Source organism: Aegilops tauschii, chromosome 1 (genome assembly GCF_002575655.3).
Source record: "Aegilops tauschii subsp. strangulata cultivar AL8/78 chromosome 1, Aet v6.0, whole genome shotgun sequence".
Taxonomy (NCBI): Eukaryota; Viridiplantae; Streptophyta; class Magnoliopsida; order Poales; family Poaceae; genus Aegilops; species Aegilops tauschii.
In genome coordinates, this window is record NC_053035.3 from 141,862,438 (window position 1) to 141,885,381 (window position 22,944).

Below are 22,944 nucleotides of genomic sequence, written 5' to 3' on the forward strand. Positions count from 1 at the left end.
AGCGGTCGATGTGTGGAGTAATAGTAGTAGATGCAGAATCATTTCGGTCTACTTGTCACGGACGTGATGCCTATATTCATGATCATTGCCTTAGATATCATCATAACTATGCACTATTCTGTCAATTGCTCGGCAGTAATTTGTTCACCCACCGTAATACATGCTATCTTTAGAGAAGCCACTAGTGAAACCTATGGCCCCCGGGTCTATTTTCCATCATATTAATCTTTCGTCAACTAGCTATTTCTGTCGCCGTTTATTTTGCAATCTTTACTTTTCTATCTATACAACAAAAATACCAAAAATATTTACCTTATTATCTTTATCAGATCTCACTTTTGCATGTGGCCGTGAAGGGATTGACAACCCCTTTATCGCGTTGGTTCCAAGGTTCTTATTTGTTTGTGCAGGTACTAGGGATTTGCGTGTAGTCTCCTACTGGATTGATACCTTGGTTCTCAAAAACTGAGGGAAATACTTACGCTACTTTGCTGCATCACCCTTTCCTCTTCAAGGGAAAACCAACGGATGCTCAAGAGGTAGCAAGAAGGATTTCTGGCGCCGTTGCCGGGGAGATCTATGCACAAGTCAAGACATACCAAGTACCCATCACAAACTCTTATCCCTCGCATTACATTATTTCCCATTTGCCTCTCGTTTTCCTCTCCCCCACTTCAGCTTTGTCGTTTTATTTGCCCTTTTTCGTTTGTCTCTTTTTGCTTACCTTTTGTGTGCTCGCTCTTTGTGCAATTTGCTGCCATCATGTCTGAAACTGGGGAGGTTATCATTGATAAGGATAGTGGTAATAACATGGAAAACTTTGATGCTTTTGATGATCCTCATGTAGAACCCACTATTTTACACACTAAAAAGTTTCGGATTGGTAGTGGTAATATTATTGGAAAAGGAGTTATTCAAGATTTCTTTACTTGTGCCGGTGCACTGCCCACTATGGGTGGGTCTATTCTTCATATAACTAGTAGTCTTGCCGATGCTATATCTTTGCTCTAGTTGAACTTGAAAGACAATTTATTCATATGCATCCTTGCATACAAAGGATTTTTGTAGAGTTTCCCAATATCGGGCATTTTTCTGTTAAGCGAGCAGCTACTATCTTTTTGGCACATGAGTTCAGATTTATAATGGAAGAAGCCAATGAAATTTTTGCACATTATAGGGTGGACGCTGGTCGTCCTCCCATAGAAGCTATCCTTTTTAATCAAGAAGACTTAATGCGTTTACGATCTTTAGATAATGTTGCTTACAATGAAAACCTTAGAAGGAAGGTTCCTATTGATGTTCTAGTTAATAGAATTTCTGAACTCAATGATGATTTTTATATTCAGAACAATGGGTTAGGTTTTTCTCTTGAACAAAGACTCATGACTTTTTGCCAAAAGAATGCTTATAATGATGAATTGGTTGTGCAATATAAGGGGCCAAAGGAGGAACCCATACCTCCCGAGCTTGATCTTGGGGACTTTTGTCCCATTAAATTTAGCCCTTTTGATTACTTTTGCTTGCCACAAAGAAAGCTTGCTGCTGAACGTAGGGAATATGAGATGAGTTTTCGCGATTTGCCTTACCATTATTATGACAATACATAGATCTATTCTTGTTTTTATGCCTAGCTAGGGGCGTTAAACGATAGCGCTTGTTGGGAGGCAACCCAATTTTATTTTTCTTGCTTTTTGTTTCTGTTTAGTAATAAATAATTCATCTAGCCTCTGTTTAGATGTGGTTTTATGTTTTAATTAGTGTTTGTGCCAAGTAGAACCAATAGGATCTTCTTGGGTCATAGTTGTTTGATCTTGCTGAAAAAGACAGAAACTTTACGGTCACGAAAATAATTGTTAAGATTCACTAGAACGTGATATAATACCAATTCTTTTTGCAGTAGATCAATATACAAATTAGCCATGTTGTCCTAGTTTTTCAGAATTTTTGGAGTTCCAGAAGTATTCGAACAAATCAGATTGCTACAGACTGTTCTGTTTTTAACAGATTCTGTTTTTCGTGTGTTGTTTGCTTATTTTGATGAATCTATGGCTAGTATCGGGGGGTATGAACCATAGAGAAGTTGGAATACAGTAGGTTTAACACCAATATAAATAAAGAATGAGTTCATTACAGTACCTTAAAGTGGTGGTTTGTTTTATTTTGCTAATGGAGCTCATGAGATTTTTCTGTTGTGTTTAGTGTTGTGAAGTTTTCAAGTTTTTGGGTAAAGATTTTATGGATTATGGAATAAGGAGTGGCAAGAGCCTTAGCTTGGGAATTCCCAAGGCACCCAAAGGTAAAATTCAAGGACAACCAAAAGCCTAAGCTCGGGGATGCCCCGGAAGGCATCCCCTCTTTTGTCTTCGTCTATCGGTAACTTCACTTGAGGCTATATTTTTATTCACCACATGATATGTGTTTTGCTTGGAGCGTCTTGTATGATTTGAGTCTTTGCTTTTTAGTTTACCACAATCATCCTTGCTGTACACACCTTTTGAGAGAGACACACATGAATCGGAATTTATTAGAATACTCTATGTGCTTCACTTATATCTTTTGAGCTAGATAATTTTGCTCTAGTGCTTCACTTATATTTTTTAGAGCACGGTGGTGGTTTTATTTTATAGAAATTATTGATCTCTCATGCTTCACTTATATTATTTTGGGAGTCTTTTAGAACAGCATGGTAATTTTCTTTGGCTATAACATTAGTCCTAATATGATAGGCATTCAAGATGGGTATAATAAAAAACTTTCATATAGAGTGCATTAGATACTATGATAAATATGATACTTGATAGATGTTTTGAGATATAGAGGTGGTAATGTTAGAGTCATGCTAGTTGGGTAATTTTGAAATTGAGAAATACTTGTGTTAAAGTTGGCAAGTCCCGTAGCATGCACGTATGGTAAACGTTGTGTGACAAATTTGAGGCATGGGGTGTTCTTTGAGTGCTTTCCTTATGAGTGGCGGTCGGGCACGAGCGATAGTCTTTTCCTACCAATCTATCCCTCTAGGGGCATGCGTAGTAGTACTTTGCTTCGAGGGCTAATAAACTTCTGCAATAAGTATATGAGTTCTTTATGACTAATGTGAGTCCATGGATCATACGCACTCTTACCTTTCCGCAATTTGCTAGCTTCTACGGTACCGTGCATTGCCCTTTCTCACCTTGAGAGTTGGTGCAAACTTCGCCGGTGCATCCAAACCCCGTGATATGATACGCTGTATCACACATAAGCCTCCTTATATCTTCCTCAAAACATCCACCATACCTACCTATTATGGCATTTCCATAGCCATTCCGAGATATATTGCCATGCAACTTTCCACCATTTCATTTACGAAAAAAAGAGGCCAAAGAAGCCCAAACAAAAAAATGAGAGAAAAAGAGAGAAGGGAAAATGTCACTATCCTTTTTCCACACTTGTGCTTCAAAATAGCACCATGATCTTCATGATAGAGAATTTCTTATTTTGTCACTTTCATATACTAGTGGGAATCTTTCATTTTAGAACTTGGCTTGTATATTCCAATGATGGGCTTCCTCAAAATGCCCTAGGTCTTCGTGAGCAAGCAAGTTGGATGCACACCCACTTAGTTTCTTTTGATTAGCTTTCATACACTTATAGCTCTAGTGCATCCGTTGCATGGCAATCCCTACTCCTCGCATTGACATCAATCGATGGGCATCTCCATAGCCCGTTGATTAGCCGCGTCAATGTGAGACTTTCTACTTTTTTGTCTTCTCACATAACCCCCATCATCATATGCTATTCCACCTATAGTGCTATATCCATGGCTTGCGCTCATGTATTGCGTAAGGGTTGAAAAGGCTGAAGCGCGTTAAAAAGTATGAACCAATTGCTCGGCTTGTCATCGGGGTTATGCATAATGGGAGCATTTTGTGTGACGAAAATGAAGCATGGCCAAACTATATGATTTTGTAGGGATGAGCTTTCTTTTGCTATGTTATTTTGATAAGACATAATTGCTTGGTTACTATGCTTGAAGTATTACTATTTTTATGTCAATATTAAAGTTTTATCTTGAATCTTTTGGATCTGAACATTCATGCCACAATAAAGAGAATTGCATTGAAAATTATGTTAGGTAGCATTCCACATCAAAAATTCTGTTTTTATCATTTACCTACTCGAGGACGAGCAGGAATTAAGCTTGGGGATGCTTGATACGTCTCCAACATATCTATATTTTTTAATTGTTCCATGCTATTATATTATCTGTTTTGGATGTTTAATGGGCTTTAATATACCTTTTTATATTATTTTTGGGACTAACCTATTAACCGAAGCCCAGTGCAAATTGTTGTTTTTTTCCCTATTTCAGTGTTTCGCAAAAAAAGAATATCAAACGGAATCCAAACGGAATGAAACCTTCGCGAGGATCATTTTTGGAACAAACGCAATCCAGGAGACTTGGAGTGGAGGTCAAAAAAGCCACGAGGCGGCCACGAGGCAGGAGGGCACGCCCCAGGGGGTGGGCGCGCTCCCCACCCTCGTGGGCCCCTCGCAGCTCCACCGACCTACTTCTTTCGCCTATATGTACTCTTATACCCTGAAACCTTCGGGGAGAGCCACGAAACACCTTTTCCACCGCCGCAACCTTATGTACCCGTGAGATCCCATCTTGGGGCCTTTTCCGGTGATCTGCCAGAGGGGGAATCGATCATGGAGGGCTTCTACATCAACACCATGGCCTCTCCGATGATGCGTGAGTAGTTTATCACAGACCTTCGGGTCCATAGTTATTAGCTAGATGGCTTCTTCTCTCTCTTTGGATCTCAATACAAAGTTCTCCTTGATTCTCTTGGAGATCTATTCGATGTAACTCTTTTTGCGGTGTGTTTGCCGAGATCCGATGAATTGTGGGTTTATGAACTTGATTATCTATGAATATTATTTGATTCTTCTCTGAATTTTTATATGCATGATTTGATATCTTTGCAAGTCTCTTCGAATTATCGGTTTAGTTTGGCCTACTAGATTGATCTTTCTTGCAATGGGAGAAGTGCTTAGCTTTGGGTTCAATCTTGCGGTGTCCTTTCCCAGTGACAGCAGGGGCAGCAAGGCACGTATTGTATTGTTGCCATCGAGGATAAAAAGATGGGGTTTATATCATATTGCCTGAGTTTATCCCTCTACATCATGTCATCTTGCCTAATGCGTTACTCTGTTCTTATGAACTTAATACTCTAGATGCATGCTGGATAACGGTCGATGTGTGGACTAATAGTAGTAGATGCAGAATCGTTTCGGTCTACTTGTCACAGACGTGATGCCTATATTCATGATCATTGCCTTAGATATCTTCATAACTATGCACTTTTCTATCAATTGCTCGGCAGTAATTTGTTCACCCACCGTAATACATGCTATCTTGAGAGAAGCCACTAGTGAAACCTATGGCCCCCGGGTCTATTTTCCATCATATTAATCTTCCGTCAACTAGCTATTTCTGTCGCCGTTTATGTTGCAATCTTTACTTTTCAATCTATACAACAAAAATACCAAAAATATTTATCTTATTATCTTTATCAGATCTCACTTTTGCAAGTGGCCGTGAAGGGATTGACAACCCCTTTATCGCGTTGGTTGCAAGGTTCTTATTTGTTTGTGCAGGTACTAGGGATTTGCGTGTAGTCTCCTACTGGATTGATACCTTGGTTATCAAAAACCGAGGGAAATACTTACGCTACTTTGCTGCATCACCCTTTCCTCTTCAAGGGAAAACCAATGCATGCTCAAGAGGTAGCACGCCGCACACGGCTAAGAGAGCAACTGATGTTCTTTGGGGTGCCCCTGCCCCCGTATATAAAGGACGAGGAGAGGAGGCCGTCTAGGGGGCGCGCCATGGGGGGGAACCGACTAGGACTCCTAGTCCAAGTCGCCCCCCTTCCTTCTCTTGGAGGTGGAAAGGGGGAAGGAGAGGGAGAGGGGGAAGGAAAGGGGGGGCCGCGCCCCCTCCCCTTGTCCAATTCGGACTGCCCATGGGGGGGGGGCCACCCCTTGTGGGCTGCCTCTCTCTCTCCCCTATGGCCCATGTAGGCCCATTACTTTCCCCGGGGGGTTCTGGTAACCCCTCAGTACTCCGATAAATATCCGAAACGCTCCGAAACCATTCCGGTGTCCGAACACTATCATCCAATATATCAATCTTTACCTCTCAACCATTTCGAGACTCCTCGTCATGTCCATGATCTCATTCGGGATTCCGAACAATCACCGGTCACAAAAATACATAACTCATAATACAAATTGTGATCGAACGTTAAGCGTGCGGACCCTACGGGTTTGAGAACTATGTAGACATGACCGAGACACATCTCTGATCAATAACCAACAGCGGAACCTGGATGCTCATATTGGTTCCTACATATTCTACGAAGATCTTTATCGGTCAAACCGCAATGACAACATACATCATTCCCTTTGTCATCGGTATGTTACTTGCCCGAGATTCGATCGTCGGTATCCTCATACCTAGTTCAATCTCGTTACCGGCAAGTCTCTTTACCCGTTCCATAATGCATCATCCCGCAACTAATTCATTAGTCACATTGCTTGCAAGGCTTATCGTGATGTGCATTACCGAGAGGGCCCAGAGATACCTCTCTGATACTCGGAGTGATAAATCCTAATCTCGATCTATGCCAACCCAACAAACACCTTCGAAGACACCTGTAGAGCATCTTTATAATCACCCAGTTACATTGTGACGTTTGATAGCACACAAGGTGTGCCTCTGGTATTCGGGAGTTGCATAATCTCATAGTCAAAGGAATATGTATAAGTCACGAAGAAAGCAATAGCAATAAAACTTAACAATCATTATGCTAAGCTAACGAATGGGTCTTGTCCATCACATCATTCTCCTAATGATGTGATCCCATTCATCAAATGACAACACATGTCTATGGTTAGGAAACTTAACCATCTTTGATTAACGAGCTAGTCAAGTAGAGGCATACTAGGGACACTTTGTTTTGTCTATGTATTCACCCATGTATCAAGTTTCCGGTTAATACAATTCTAGCATGAATAATAAACATTTATCATGATATAAGGAAATATAAATAACAACTTTATTATTGCCTCTAGGGCATATTTCCTTCAGTGGCTCCATCGATGGCCTGGTATGGCCCAGCTTTAGCATCGACAACTCAAGACCCTCGCGAGGGGCCAAGCCTCGCGAGGCGGATGACCCCAAGACCTCCACGAGGACTGGCCTCCTCAGCCTGGCTCCTGAGAAGCGGAGATTCCTATGCAAGCCCCACCTTTGTGAGGTTCGAATGACGTGAGCCATGACGACCAAGGCCAGGCGGGCGCCAGCGGGCGCAGTGTACCAGTTTCCTCTTCGGTGCTAAAGAGGCAAGCGCAGGCGCGGAGTCCCGAGAAATCAGCCAAAGGTTTCCATTCCGGTGCAACAAGACCAAGACCGCCAAGACGGCAGGACGGAGGTCATCGCCGAGCCCACCGCGGTGTCACGACCAGAGGCTTTCGCAGGCGAAGACTAGTTTTGTCAGGATAGCATGTACTGGTTGTCTCCCTTCGAATTTTTCCATTGTGGGATCCCTTCCCGCCTTCATTTGGGAAGAGGACCAAGGCCACTATAAATAGGACCTAGCCACTACCATAGGAGAGGGACCGGATCGGATCCATTCCATCCTCACACTCACCAACTTACTCGAGCACAAGAACACTCCTCCTCCTGAGGTTGTTCTCCCATTGTACTAGTTCATCCTCAGCCCCTCGAGGCCAATCCACCACAAAGTAGGAGTAGGGTTTTACACCGCAAGGTGGCCCGAACCTGGGTAAACTGATGTGTCCCATTTCCTTCCAGTTCATCGAGCTAGGCCGTGAGATTGGCGAGTAGGTAGACTGGGGAGGTTGAGTTCTTTGCACGCACCCCAAAGTTCGAACCTCTCGAGGGTCCGCGGAACCCGAAATCCGATAGTATCACTACGATCGAGATTGAACAAACCATTTACATTAGGTGTATGACCATAGAAGGTTTTATTCATGTAAACAGAACAACAATTATTCTCTGACTTAAATGAATAACCGTATCACAATAAACATGATCCAATCATATTCATGCTCAACACAAACACCAAATAACATTTATTTAGGTCCAACACTAATCCCGAAGGTAGAGAGAGTGTGCGATCTTGATCGTATCAACCATGGAATTACCTCCAACACACATCGTCACCTCGTCCTTAACTAGTCTCTGTTAATTCTGCAATTCCCGTTTCGAGTTACTAATCTTAGCAACTGAACCGGTATCAAATACCCTGGGGTTACTATGAACACTAGTAAAGTACACATCAATAACATGTATATCAAATATACCTTTGTTCACTTTGCCATCCTTCTTATCCGCCCAGTATTTCGGGTAGTTCCGCTTCCAGTGACCATTCCCTTTGCAGTAGAAGCACTGCTACCTCTTGAGCATGCGTTGGTTTTCCCTTGAAGAGGAAAGGGTGATGTAGCAAAGTAGCGTAAGTATTTCCCTCAGTTTTTGAGAACCAAGGTATCAATCCAGTAGGAGACAACGCACAAGTCACCTAGTACCTGCACAAAAAATAAAGAACCTTGCAACCAACGCGATAAAGGGGTTGTCAATCCCTTCACGGTCACTCGCAAAAGTGAGATCTAATAAAGACAGTAAAGTAAATATATTTGGTCTTTTTATTGTATAGATTGGAAAATAAAGATTGCAAAATAGTAAATGAGATGCGATGTAAATAAAAGAGATGCAATATAATAAGAAAGAGACCCAGGGGCCATAGGTTTCACTAGTGGCTTCTCTCAAGATAGCATGTATTACGGTGGGTGAACAAATTACTGCCGAGCAATTGATAGAAAAGCGCATAGTTATGAAGATATCTAAGGCAATGATCATGAATATAGGCATCAAGTCCGTGTCAACTAGACCGAAACGATTCTGCATCTACTACTATTACTCCACACATCGACCGCTATCCAGCATGCATCTAGAGTATTAAGTTCATAAGAACAGAGTAACGCATTAAGCAAGATGACATGATGTAGAGGGATAAACTCAAGCAATATGATATAAACCCCATCTTTTTATCCTCGATGGCAACAATACAATATGTGCCTTGCTGCCCCTACTGTCACTGGGAAAGGACACCACAAGATTGAACCCAAAACTAAGCACTTCTCCCATTGCCAGAAAGATCAATCTAGTAGGCCAAACTAAACCGATAATTCGAAGAGACTTGCAAATATATCAAATCATGCATATAAGAATTCAGAGAAGAACCAAATAATATTCATAGATAATCTTGTTTATAAATCCACAATTCATCGGATCTCGGCAAACACACCGCAAAAGAGTATTACATCGAATAGATCTCCAAGAACATCGAGGAGAACTTTGTATTGAGAATGAAAGAGAGAGAAGAAGCCATATAGCTAATAACTATGGACCCGAAGGTCTGTGGTAAACTACTCACGCTTCATCGGACAGGCAATGGTGTTGATGTAGAAGCCCTCCATGATCGATTCCCCTCTGGCAAATCGCCGGAAAAGGCCCCAAGATGGGATCTCACGGGTACAGAAGGTTGCGGCGGTGGAAAAGTGGTTTTGTGGCTCCCCCTGATCGATCTAGGGTATAAGAGTATATATAGGCAAAAGAAGTACATCGGTGGAGCTACGAGGGGCCCACGAGGGTGGGGGGGCGCACCCTCCTGCCTCGTGGCCGCCTCGTGGCATTCCAGACTTCAACTCCAAGTCTTCTGGATTGCTTTCGGTCCAAGAAAGATCATCGCGAAGGTTTCATTCCGTTTGGATTCCGTTTGATATTCCTTTTCCGCGAAACACTAAAATAGGCAAAAAAATAACAGAAACTGGCACTGGGCCTCCGGTTAATAGGTTAGTCCCAAAAATAATATAAAAGAGCATATTAAAGCCCATTAAACATCCAAAACATATAATATAATAGCATGGAACAATCAAAACTTATATATACGTTGGAGACGTATCAAGCATCCCCAAGCTTATTCCTATTGTTCCTCGAGTAGGTAAATGATAAAAACAGAATTTTTGATGTGGAATGCTACCTAACATAATTATCAATGTAATTTTCTTTATTGTGGCATGAATGTTCAGATCCGGAAGATTCAAGATGAAAGTTTAATATTGACATAAAAATAATAATACTTCAAGCATACTAACAAAGTAATCATGTCTTCTCAAAATAACATGGCCAAAGAAAGTTCATCCCTACAAAATCATATAATTTGGCTATGCTCCATCTTCGTCACACAAAATGTTCAAATCATGCACAACCCCGATGACAAGCCAAGCAATTGTTTCATCCTTTAATATTCTCAAACTTTTTCAACTTTCACGCAATACATGAGCGCGAGCCATGGACATAACACTATAGGTGGAATAGAATGGTGGTTGTGGAGAAGACAAAAAAGAGGAAGATGGTCTCACACCAACTAGGCGTATTAATGGGCTATGGAGATGCCCATCAATAGTTATGAATGTGAGTGAGTAGGGATTGCCATGCAACAGATGCACTAGAGTTATAAATGTATGAAAGCTCAACAAAAGAAACTAAGTGGGTGTGCATCCAACTTGCTTGCTCAGGAAGACCTAGGGCATTTTGAGGAAGCCCATCGTTGGAATATACAAGCCAAGTTCTATAATGAAAAATTCCCACTAGTATATGAAAGTGAAAAAATAAGAGACTCTCTATCATGAAGATCATGGTGCTACTTTGAAGCACAAGTGTGGAAAAAAGATAGTCGCATTGTTCCTTCTCTCTTTTCTCTCACTTTTTTTGTTTGGCTTCTTTGGCCACTCTTTTTTTCATTGGCTTCCTTGGACTCTCTTTTTTTCTTCACACGGGACAATGCTCTAATAATGATGATCAACACACTTCTATTTATTTACAACTCAAGGATTACAACTCGATACTTAGAACAAAATACGAATCTATATGAGTGCCTCCGGCGGTGTACCGGGATGTGCAATGAATCTAGAGTGACATGTATGAAAAAGTTATGAGTGGTGGCTTTGCCACAAATACGATGTCAACTACATGATCATGCAAAGCAATATGACAATGATGAAGCGTGTCATAATAAACGGGACGGTGGAAAGTTGCATGGCAATATATCTCGAAATGGCTATGGAAATGCCATAATAGGTAGGTTGGTGGCTGTTTTGAGAAAGGTAAATGGTGGGTTTATGGTACCGGCGAAAGTTGTGCGGTACTAGAGAGGCTAGCAATGGTGGAAGGGTGAGAGTGCGTATAATCCATGGACTCAACATTAGTCATAAAGAACTCACATACTTATTGCAAAAATCTACAAGTCATCAAAACCAAGCACTACGCGCATGCTCCTAGGGGGATAGATTGGTAGGAAAAGACCATCGCTCGTCCCCGACCGCCACTCATAAGGAAGACAATCAAAGAAACACCTCATGCTTCAAATTTGTTACACAACGGTTACCATATGTGCATGCTACGGGACTTGCAAACCTCAACAAAAGTATTTCTCAAATTCACAATTAATCTACTAGCATGAATCTAATATCACCATCCTCATGTCTCAAAACAATCATCAAGCATCAAACTTCTCATAGTATTCAACGCAATTTTATGAAAGTTTTTATTATACCCATCTTGGATGCCCATCATATTAGGACTAGTTTTATAGCCAAAGCAAATTACCATGCTGTTCTAAAAGACTCTCAAAATAATATAAGTGAAGCATGGGAGATCAATAATTTCTATAAAATAAAACCACCACCGTGCTCTAAAAAGATATCAGTTAAGCACTAGAGCAAAATTATCTAGCTCAAAAGATATAAGTGAAGCACATAGAGTATTCTAATAAATTCTGATTCATGCGTGTCTCTCCCAAAAGGTGTGTACAGCAAGTATGATTTTGGTAAACTAAAAATCAAAGACTCAAATCATACAAGATGCTCCAGGCAAAACACATATCATGTGGTGAATAAAAATATAGCATCAAGTAAAGTTACCGATAGACGAAGGCGAAAGAGGGGATGCCTTCTGGGGCATCCCCAAGCTTAGGCTTTTGGTTGTCCTTGAATTTTACCTTGGGGTGCCTTGGGCATCCCCAAGCTTAGGCTCTTGCCACTCCTTATTCCAAAATCCATCAAATCTTTACCAAAAAACTTGAAAACTTCACAACACAAAACTTCAACAGAAAATCTCATGAGCTCCGTTAGTATAAGAAAATAAACCACGACTTTAAGGTACTGTAATGAACTCATTATTTATTTATATTGGTGTTAAACCTACTGTATTCCAACTTCTCTATGGTTCAGACCCCCCGATACTACTCATAGATTCATCAAAATAAGCAAATAACACGAGAAAAACAGAATCTGTCAAAAACAGAACAGTCTGTAGTAATCTGACTTAATCGAATACTTATGGAACTCCAAAAATTCTGAAATAAATTGGTGGACGTGAGGAATTTTTCTATTAATCATATGCAAAAAGAATCAACCTAAAAGCACTCTCCATTAAAAATGGCATCTAATCTCGTGAGCGCAAAAGTTTCTGTTTTTTACAGCTAGATCGCAAAGACTTCACCCAAGTCTTCCCAAAGGTTCCACTTGGCACAAACACTAATTAAAACATAAAAGCACATCTAAACAGAGGATAGATGAATTATTTATTACTAAACAGGATCAAAAAGCAAGGAACAAAAATAAAATTGGGTTGCCTCCGAACAAGCGCTATCGTTTAACGCCCCTAGCTAGGCAGTGATAATTTCAATGATGCTCACATGAAAGACAAGATTTGAAGCACAAAGAGAGCATCTTAAAACACGTGACAAACACATCTAAGTCTAACATGCTTCCTATGCATAGGCTCTTATAGGCAAACAAATTATCAAGGTAAGAAAAAACTAGCATATGCAAGGAAGCGGAAAGAAACAATAGCAATCTCAACATAACGAGAGGTAATTTAGTAACATGAAAATTTCTACAACCATATTTTCCTCTCTCATAATAATTACATTTAGGATCATAAACAAATTCAACAATATAGCTATCACAAAACATATTCTTAACACGATCCACATGTATGCAAAGTTGACACTCTTCCAAAATAGTGGGATTAACATTAACTAAAGTCATGACCTCTCCAAACCCACTTTTATCAAAAACTTCATAAGATTGAACATTCTCCAAATATGTGGGTTATAAAGTTGACACTCTTCCAAACCCACTTTCAAGATTATTGCAAACATTATTATCAATCTCATATTCATCATGAGACCTAAATAAATTTTCAAGATCATAAGAAGAATCACCCCAATCATGATCCTTGCAACAAGTTGTGGACATAGCAAAACTAGCATCCCCAAGCTTAGGGTTTTGCATATCATTAACACAATTGACATTAATAGAATTTATAATAATATCATTGCAATCATGCTTTTCATTCAAGGAGCTATTGTGAATCACTTCATAAGTTTCTTCTTTCAACACTTCATCACAATTTTCAGATTCACGAATTTCAAGCAAAACCTCATAAAGATAATCTAGTGCACGAAACTCACTAGCAATTGGTTCATAATAATTGGATCTTTTAAAAAGATTAGAAAGAGGATGAGGATCCATAACAATAGATTTTTAGCAAGCGAAGATGCAAGCAAATAGAAGGCACATGGTAACACGAGCAAACAGAAGGACGAACGGAAGAGGGGCAAAGAAATAGGCAAAGGTTTTCGAAAAACGTTTTAGAAGTGGGGGAGAGGAAAATGAGAGGCAAATGGCAAATAATGTAATGCGAGGGAGAAGAGTTTATGATCGGTACTTGGTATATCTTGACTTGGCGTAGATCTCCCCGGCAACGGCGCCAGAAATCGGCAAGTTGACGGGAGATCAAATCTTGACTTGACTTGGCGTAAACCTCCTCGGCAACGGCGCCAGAAATCCTTCTTGCTACCTTTTGAGCGTGCGTTGGTTTTCCCTTGAAGAGGAAAGGGTGATGCAGCAAAGTAGCGTAAGTATTTCCCTTAGTTTTTTGAGAACCAAAGTATCAATCCAGTAGGAGACAACGCACAAGTCACCTAGTACCTGCACAAACAATCAAGAACCTTGCGACCAACGCGATAAAGGGGTTGTCAATCCCTTCACGGTCACTCGCAAAAGTGAGATCTAATAAAGATAGTAAAGTAAATATTTTTGGTATTTTTGTTGTATAGATTGGAAACTAAAGATTGCAAAATAGTAAACGAGATGCGATGTAAATAAAAAAGATGGAATATAATAAGAAAGAGAACCGGGGGGCATAGGTTTCACTAGTGGCTTCTCTCAAGATAGCATGTATTACGGTGGGTGAACAAATTACTGCCGAGCAATTGATAGAAAAGTGCATAGTTATGAAGATATCTAAGGCAATGATCATGAATATAGGCATCACGTCCATGACAAGTAGACCGGAACGATTCTGCATCTACTACTATTACTCCACACATCGACCGCTATCCAGCATGCATCTAGAGTATTAAGTTCATAAGAACAGAATAACACATTAGGCAAGATGACATGATGTAGAGGGATAAACTCAAGCAATATGATATAAACCCATATTTTTATCCTTGATGGCAACAAAAGAATACATGCCTTGCTGCCCCTGCTGTCACTGGGAAAGGACACCGCAAGATTGAACCCAAAGCTAAGCACTTCTCCCATTGCAAGAAAGATCAATCTAGTAGGCCAAACCAAACCGATAATTCGAAGAGACTTGCAAAGATATCAAATCATGCATATAAGAATTCAGAGAAGAGACAAATAATATTCATAGATAATCTTGTTCATAAATCCACAATTCATCGGATCTCGGCAAACACACCGCAAAAGAGTATTACATCGAATAGATCTCCAAGAACATCGAGGAGAACTTTGTATTGAGATCCAAAGAGAGAGAAGAAGCCATCTAGCTAATAACTATGGACCCGAAGGTCTGTGGTAAACTACTCACGCTTCATCGGACAGGCAATGGTGTTGATGTAGAAGCCCTCCGTCATCGATTCCCCCTCCGGCAGATCACCGGAAAAGGCCCCAAGATGGGATCTCACGGGTACAGAAGGTTGCGGCGGTGGAGAAGTGGTTTCGTGGCTCCCCCTGATCGATCTAGGGTATGAGAGTATATATAGGCGAAAGAAGTACATCGGTGGAGCTATGAGGGGCCCACGAGGGTGGGGGCGCGCCCTCCTGCCTCGTGGCCGCCTCGTGGCGTCCCAGACTTCAAATCCAAGTCTTTTGGATTGCTTTCGGTCCAAGAAAGATCATCGCGAAGGTTTCATTCCGTTTGGATTCCGTTTGATATTCCTTTTCTGCGAAACACTAAAATAGGCAAAAAAAACAGAAACTGGCACTAGGCCTCCGGTTAATAGGTTAGTCCCGAAAATAATATAAAAGAGCATATTAAAGCCCATTAAACATCCAAAACAGATAATATAATAGCATGGAACAATAAAAAATTATAGATACGTTGGAGACGTATCAAGCATCCCCAAGCTTAATTCCTGCTCGTCCTTGAGTAGGTAAATGATAAAAACAGAATTTTTGATGTGGAATGCTACCTAACATAATTATCAATGTAATTTTCTTTATTGTGGCATGAATGTTCAGATCCGAAAGATTCAATAAAAAAGTTTAATATTGAAATAAAAATAATAATACTTCAAGCATACTAACAAAGTAATCATGTCTTCTCAAAATAACATGGCCAAAGAAAGTTCATCCCTACAAAATCATATAGTTTGGCTATGCTCCATCTTCGTCACACAAAATGTTCAAATCATGCACAACCCCGATGACAAGCCAAGCAATTGTATCATACTTTAGTATTCTCAAACTTTTCCAACTTTCACGCAATACATGAGTGCGAGCCATGGACATAACACTATAGGTGGAATAGAATGGTGGTTGTGGAGAATACAAAAAAGAGGAAGATGGTCTCACACCAACTAGGCATATTAATGGGCTATGGAGATGCCCATCAATAGATATCAATGTGAGTGAGTACGGATTGCCATGCAACGGATGCACTAGAGCTATAAATGTATGAAAGCTCAACAAAAGACACTAAGTGGGTGTGCATCCAACTTGGTTGCTCACGAAGATATCAATGTGAACAATATTTGCTAGACCATGAAAATGATATGTTTATGAATGAAAGAAGGGAAATAGATGAAGTATTCTTTAAATAGGGATCTATTTTGAAACACAACTTGCATGTTGAAATTTTAGGGGATCCTCCTCCATCCAAGGATGATCCCGTGTTTGAGCTTAAACCATTACCTGATACTCTTAAATATGCTTATCTTGATGAAAAGAAGATATATCCTGTTATTATTAGTGCTAACCTTTCAGAGCAGGAAGAAGAGAAATTATTGAAAACTCTGAAGCAGCACTGTGCTGCTATTGGATATACTCTTGATGATCTTAAGGGCATTAGTCCCACTCTATGCCAGCACAAAATAAAATTGGAGAAAGACGCTAAACCGGTTGTTGATCACCAACGACGGTTAAATCCTAAGATGAAAGAATCGGTAAGAAATGAAATACTAAAGCTTCTGGAGGCAGGTATAATTTATCCCGTTGCTGATAGTCAGTGGGTAAGTCCTGTCCATTGTGTCGCTAAGAAGGGAGGTATTACTGTTGTTCCAAATGATAAAGACGAATTGATCCCACAAAGAATTGTTATAGGTTATAGAATGGTAATTGACTTCTGCAAATTAAATAAAGCTACTAGAAAGGATCATACCTTTACCTTTTATTGATCAAATGCTAGAAAGATTATCCAAACATTCACATTTTTGCTTTCTAGACGGTTATTCTGGTTTCTCTCAAATACATGTGTCAAAAGAGGATCAGGAAAAGACCAGTTTTACTTGCCCTTTCGGTACCTTTGCTTATAGACGTATGACTTCTGATTTATGTAATGCACCTGCTACCGTTCAAAGATGTATGACTGCTATATTCTCTGACTTTTGTGAAAAGATTGTTGAGGTTTTCATGGATGATTTCTCCGCGTATGGAACTTATTTTGATGATTGCTTGAGCAACCTTGATCGAGTTTTGCAGATATGTGATGAAACTAATTTTGTCTTGAAAATGGAGAAGTGCCACTTTATGGTTAATGAAGGTATTGTCTTGGGGCATAAAATTTCTGAAAGAGGTATTGAAGTTGATAAAGCTAAAGTTGATGCTATTGAAAAGATGTCGTGTCCTAAGGACATCAAAGGTATAAGAAGTTTCCTTTGTCATGCCGGTTTCTATAGGAGGTTCATTAAAGACTTCTCAAAAATTTCTAGGCTCTGACTAATCTCTTACAAAAAGATGTTCCTTTTGTCTTTGATGATGATTGTGTAGAAGCATTTGAAATACTTAAGAAAGCCTTGATCTTTTCACCTATTTGTTCAGCCACCTGATTGGAATTTACCCTTTGAAATTATGTGTGATGCTAGTGATTATGCTGTAGGTGTTGTTTAGGACAAAGAGTTGACAAGAAATTAAATGTTATCCAATATGCTAGCAATGTATTTGCTTGTGATAAGTTCAGACCTTATATTGTTGATTCTAAAGTAACTGTTCACACTGATCATGCTGCTATTAAATATCTTATGGAAAAGAAAGATGCTAAACCTAGACTTATTAGATGGGTTCTCTTGCTACAAGAATTTGATTTGCATATTGTTGATAGAAAGGGAGCTGAGAACCCCGTTGCAGACAACTTATCGAGGTTAGAGAAAGTTCTCGATGACCCACTACCTATTGATGATAGCTTTCCTGATGAACAATTAGCTGTCATAAATGCTTCTCGTACTGCTCCATGGTATGCTGATTATGCTAATTACATTGTTGCTAAATTTATACCACCTAGTTTCACATACCAGCAAAAGAAAAAGTTTTTCTATGATTTAAGACATTACTTCTGGGATGACCCGCACCTTTATATAGAAGGAGTAGATGGTGTTATTAGACGTTGTGTACCTGAGCATGAACAGGAACAGATCCTACGCAAGTGTCACTCCGAGGCTTATGGAGGACACCACGCTGGAGATAGAACTGCACATAAGGTATTACAATCTGGTTTTTATTGGCCTACTCTTTTCAAAGATGCCCGTAAGTTTGTCTTGTCTTGTGATGAATGTCAAAGAGTTGGTAATATTAGTAGACGTCAAGAAATGCCCATGAAAATGTCAAACTATTTAAAGAAAAAGTTAAAAGATGGCATGACAAAAGGATAGAAAAGCGTGAGTTTAATGTAGGTGATTATGTTTTGTTATACAACTCACATTTAAGATTTCTTGCAGGAAAACTCCTCTCTAAATGGGAAGGTCCTTACATTATCAAGGAGGTCTATCGTTCCGGTGCAATAAAAATCAACAATTTCGAAGGAACAAATCCGAAGGTGGTGAACGGTCAAAGAATCAAACATTATATCTCAAGTAATCCCATAAATGTTGAAACCAATGTATTGATACTGTAACCCCAGAGGAGTACATAAGGGACACTTTCCAGAATGTTTCAGACTCCGAAAAGGAATAGGTATGTGGTACGGTAAGTAAACCGACTCCAAAACAGTTCTAATAGCAATTTTTCTCCGTTTTGGAATATTTAAGAAAATAGGAAAATAAGAAGTAGTCCAAAAGGGACACGAGGAATCCACGAGGGTGGAGGGCGCTGATGACCCACAAGTATAGGGGATCTATCATAGTCCTTTCGATAAGTAAGACTGTCGAACCCAACGAGGAGCAGAAGGAAATGATAAGCGGTTTTCAGCAAGGTATTCTCTGCAAGCACTGAAATTATAGGTAACAGATAGTTTTGTGATAAGATAATTTGTAACGAGCAACAAGTAACAAAAGTAAATAAAGTGCAGCAAGGTGGCCCAATCCTTTTTGTAGCAAAGGACAAGCCTGGACAAACTCTTATATAGAGGAAAGCGCTCCCGAGGACACATGGGAACTATCGTCAAGCTAGTTTTCATCATGTTCATATGGTTCGCGTTCGGTACTTTGATAATTTGATATGTGGGTGGACCGGTGCCTGGGTGCTGTCCTTACTTGGACAAGCATCCCACTTATGATTAACCCCTATTGCAAGCATCCGCAACTACAAAAGAAGTATTAAGGTAAACCTACCATAGCATGAAACATATGGATCCAAATCAGCCCCTTACGAAGCAACGCATAAACTAGGGTTTAAGCTTCTGTCACTCTAGCAACCCATCATCTACTTATTACTTCCCAATGCCTTCCTCTAGGCCCAAATAATGGTGAAGTGTCATGTAGTCGGCGTTCACATAACACCACTAGAGGAGAGACAACATACATCTCATCAAAATATCGAACGAATACCAAATTCACATGACTAATAATAGCAAGAGTTCTCCCATGTCCTCAGGAACAAACGTAACTACTCACAAAGCATATTCATGTTCATAATCAGAGGGGTATTAATATGCATATAGGATCTGAACATATGATCTTCCACCAAATAAACCAACTAGCATCAACTACAAGGAGTAATCAACACTACTAGCAACCTACAGGTACCAATCCCAGACATAGAGACATGAATTGGATACAAGAGATGAACTAGGGTTTGAGAAGAGATGGTGCTGGTGAAGATGTTGATGGAGATTGGCCCCCTCCCGATGAGAGGAGCGTTGGTGATGACGATGGCGATGATTTCCCCCTCCCGGAGGGAAGTGTCCCCGGCAGAACAGCTCTGCCGGAGCCCTAGATTGGTTCCGCCAAGGTTCTGCCTCATGGCGGCGGAGTCTCATCCCGAAAGCTTGCTTATGATTTTTCTTCGGACGAAAGACTTCATATAACAGAAGATGGGCATCGGAGGGCCAACAGGGGGCCCACGAGGCAGGCGGGCGCGCCCAGGGGGGTAGGGCGCGCCCCCACCCTCGTGGCCAGGGTGTGGGCCCCCTCTGGTATTTCTTCCACTCAGTATTTTTATTATTTCCAAAAATAACTTCCGTGGAGTTTCAGGGCTTTTGGAGTTGTGCAAAACAGGTCTCTAATATTTGCTTCTTTTCCATCCCAGAATTCCAGCTGCTGGCATGCTCCCTCCTTATGTAAACCTTGTAAAATAAGAGAGAATAGGCATAAGTATTGTGACATAATGTGTAATAACAGCCCATAATGCAATAAATATTAATATAAAAGCATGATGCAAAATGGACGTATCAACTCCCCCAAGCTTAGACCTCGCTTGTCCTCAAGCGGAAGCCGATAACGATAAATATGTCCACATGTTTAGAGGTAGAGGTGTCGGTAAAATAAAATACAGACATGAGGGCATCATGATCATTCTTATAACAGCAACATATATGGATAGTGTCATATGATTTCTTATGCTCAAGTAATAATCTATTCACAATGCAAAGTATGAATCAAAAACTTTATTGAGAACTAACAAACTATAATCTCAGTCATTGAAGCAATTGCAATTTATCATAACATCGGAAAGAGTCTATGTCAGAGCTTTTCAGCAAGTCCACATACTCAACTATCATTTAGTCTTTCACAATTGCTAACACTCACGCAATACTTGTGGTTACGGAGTTTTAATCGGACACAGACAAAGATAGGGGCTTATAGTTTCGCCTCCCAACCTTTTACCTCAAGGGTAATGTCAACAATAATAGTTCATGCTAACTTACATCCAATTAGATATATATATATCAAGATCTTTCCAACACACTGTGCTTGCCAAAGGATAAAATGTAAAAAGGAAAGGTGAAGATCACCATGACTCTTGCATAAGGTAGAAGATAATAATAAAAGATAGGCCCTTCGCAGAGGGAAGCAGAGGTTGTCATGCGCTTTCAGGGTTGGATGCACAAAATCTTAATGCGAAAGAACGTCAATTTATATTGCCACTTGTGATATGAACCTTTATTATGCAGTCCGTTGCTTTTATTTCTTCCACATCACAAGATCGTATAAAGCTTACTTCCTCCACACCAATCAATCATACATATTTAGAGAGCAATTTTTATTGCTTGCACCGATGACAACTTACTTGAAGGATCTTACTCAATCCATAGGTAGATATGGTGGACTCTCATGGAAAAACTAGGTTTAAGGGTATTTGGAAGCACAAGTAGTATCTCTACTTGGTGCAAAGAATTTGGCTAGCATGAGGGGGAAAAGCAAGCTCAACATGTTGGATGATCCATGACAATATGCTTTATTTCAGATATAAGAAAACATAACCCATTACATTGTCTTCCTTGTCCAACATCAACTCTTTAGCATGTCATATTTTAATGAGTGCTCACAATCATAAAATATGTCCAAGATAGTATATATATATGTGAAACCTCTCTTTCTTTATTACTTCCTATTAATTGCAACGATGACCAAAGCTATGTTTGTCAACTCTCAACAAATTTTAATCATCATACTCTTTATATGTGAAGTCATTACTCTCAATTAGATCAATATGATCTCTTTGTTTCTTTTTATTCTTTTCTCTTTTCTTTTATTCACTCAAGATCATGGCAAAATAATCAAGCCCTTGACTCAACACTAATCTTTATTATATAGCTCACGGACTCGATTACATAAAGGGATCATAAAGCAAAACTCAAAACTAGATCATACCAAAAACTTTATTCTACTAGATCAAGATATTACTAAAAGGACCGAACTAAGAAAAACGGTAAAGATAGAGATGTGATGGTGATACGATACCGGGGAACCTCCCCCAAGCTTGGCAATTGCCAAGGGGAGTGCCCATACCCATGTGATTAGTTCTCTTTTGTTGGTGAAGAAGATGGAGGTGATGATGGATAGTCGCACATCGAGCGTAAGAGGTCCTCCAACTTGCGGATAATGCCCTTGAGTGCGACGATATGCTCCTTCAACAAAATATTTTCACGTGTGAGATACTTGTTTTGTATACGGGCTAACTCAATCATCTTGAAAGCTTTGATCTCAGTCGGGGTAAGAAGATTGTGATCAAGTTGAAGGATGTCTTCTGTTGCCGGAACTTGGTCCTCCGTGGCCTTCTTGATCCCTTCATCCTTGTTGATCTCCATGGGTTCTTACCTCTTCAGCTCTATCTTCATAAGCCAAGCATCGTTGTCACCATTGTTGGAGGAGGGGGACGACATGATGCCTGGCCTTGACAACCCTGACAGAAAACAGCTCGAAACAAGAACAGAGGACAATTGCGTGATACAGGGGTCAAAACCTTCGGGAGATTATATAATGAATTTTTACCGACCAAAATACGTAATGTGCAAGAAAACGGAGTCCGGAGAGCACACGAGGTGCCCACGAGGCAGGGGGTAGGGCGCGCCCTCCACCCTCGTGGAGCCCTCGTGTCCTTCCCGGACTGCTTCTTATTTTTCTATTTTTCTAAATATTCCAAAACGGAGAAAAATTGCCATTAGAACTGTTTTGGAGTCGTGTTACTTACCGTACCACATACCTATTCCTTTTCGGAGTCCGAAACGTTCTGGAAAGTGTTCCTTATGTATTCCTCCGGGGTTACGGTTTCAATAACATTGGTTTCAACATTTATAGGATTACCTGAGATATAATGTTTGATTCTTTGACCATTCACCACCTTCGGATTTGTGCCTTCGAAGTTGTTGATTTTTATGGCACTGGAACGATAGACCTCCTTGATAACGTAAGGACCTTCCCATTTAGAGAGAAGTTTTCCTGCAAAAAATCTTAAACGAGAGCTATATAGCAAAACATAATCACCTACATTAAACTCACACTTTTGTATCCTTTTGTCATGCCATCTTTTAACTTTTTCTTTAAACAATTTGGCATTCTCATAGGCTTGGGTTCTCCATTCATCAAGTGAGCTAATGTCAAATAACCTCTTCTTACCGGCAAG